Raw genomic sequence first — 638 nt, forward strand, 5'->3', positions numbered from 1 at the left:
GGCCGGCTTTCCGTCTTGTAGACGTCTCTCTATCTCTTGGCAGGCCGTCATCTCATTGTAGTTCTGCCACCTCACTTTTCCCTCCAGGCGTCTAATTTTGCCTCCGTTTTTTCTTGGCAAGCTCTGATTTCCTTGAGAAGCACTTCCATCATTTGTTGCATCTCCATTTTGTAGCAATAAAATTCTCTGAGGCGTATTTAAGCTCGTATACTTTCTGACACCAAATTGTCACGTGTCTTGAGATCGAATCTCGTAGGTCACGTGCGTAAGTTCTAATCCCGTTGGTCACGTGTGCAAGTCCAGATCCCACTTCTGACACCGGTTGTCGCGTATCGGGCGTATATAACGACAAATAAATTCTCGATGTATTCGATGTAGCGAATTTTATTTCACATTCGCGCTTACAATCACTCAAATTACAGATTTACGGTTACTGCTATCTGCAGTATCACAATTAGTACACTCCAAATGCCANCTTGAGATCGAATCTCGTAGGTCACGTGTGTAAGTTCTAATCCCGTTGGTCACGTGTGCAAGTCCAGATCCCACTTCTGACACCGGTTGTCGCGTATCGGGCGTATATAACGACAAATAAATTCTCGATGTATTCGATGTAGCGAATTTTATTTCACATTCGC

General features: G+C 44.1%; 1 protein-coding gene across 4 annotated transcripts in view; it reads right to left on the reverse strand.

Moving 5' to 3' along the window:
* Positions 1-638, reverse strand: part of LOC111875748 (rho GTPase-activating protein 26) — a 177,694-nt gene that overhangs the window by 34,626 nt on the left and 142,430 nt on the right. The window lies entirely within an intron of this gene.

The sequence above is a fragment of the Cryptotermes secundus genome, unplaced genomic scaffold (genome assembly GCF_002891405.2).
Source record: "Cryptotermes secundus unplaced genomic scaffold, Csec_1.0 scaffold603, whole genome shotgun sequence".
Lineage (NCBI taxonomy): Eukaryota > Metazoa > Arthropoda > Insecta > Blattodea > Kalotermitidae > Cryptotermes > Cryptotermes secundus.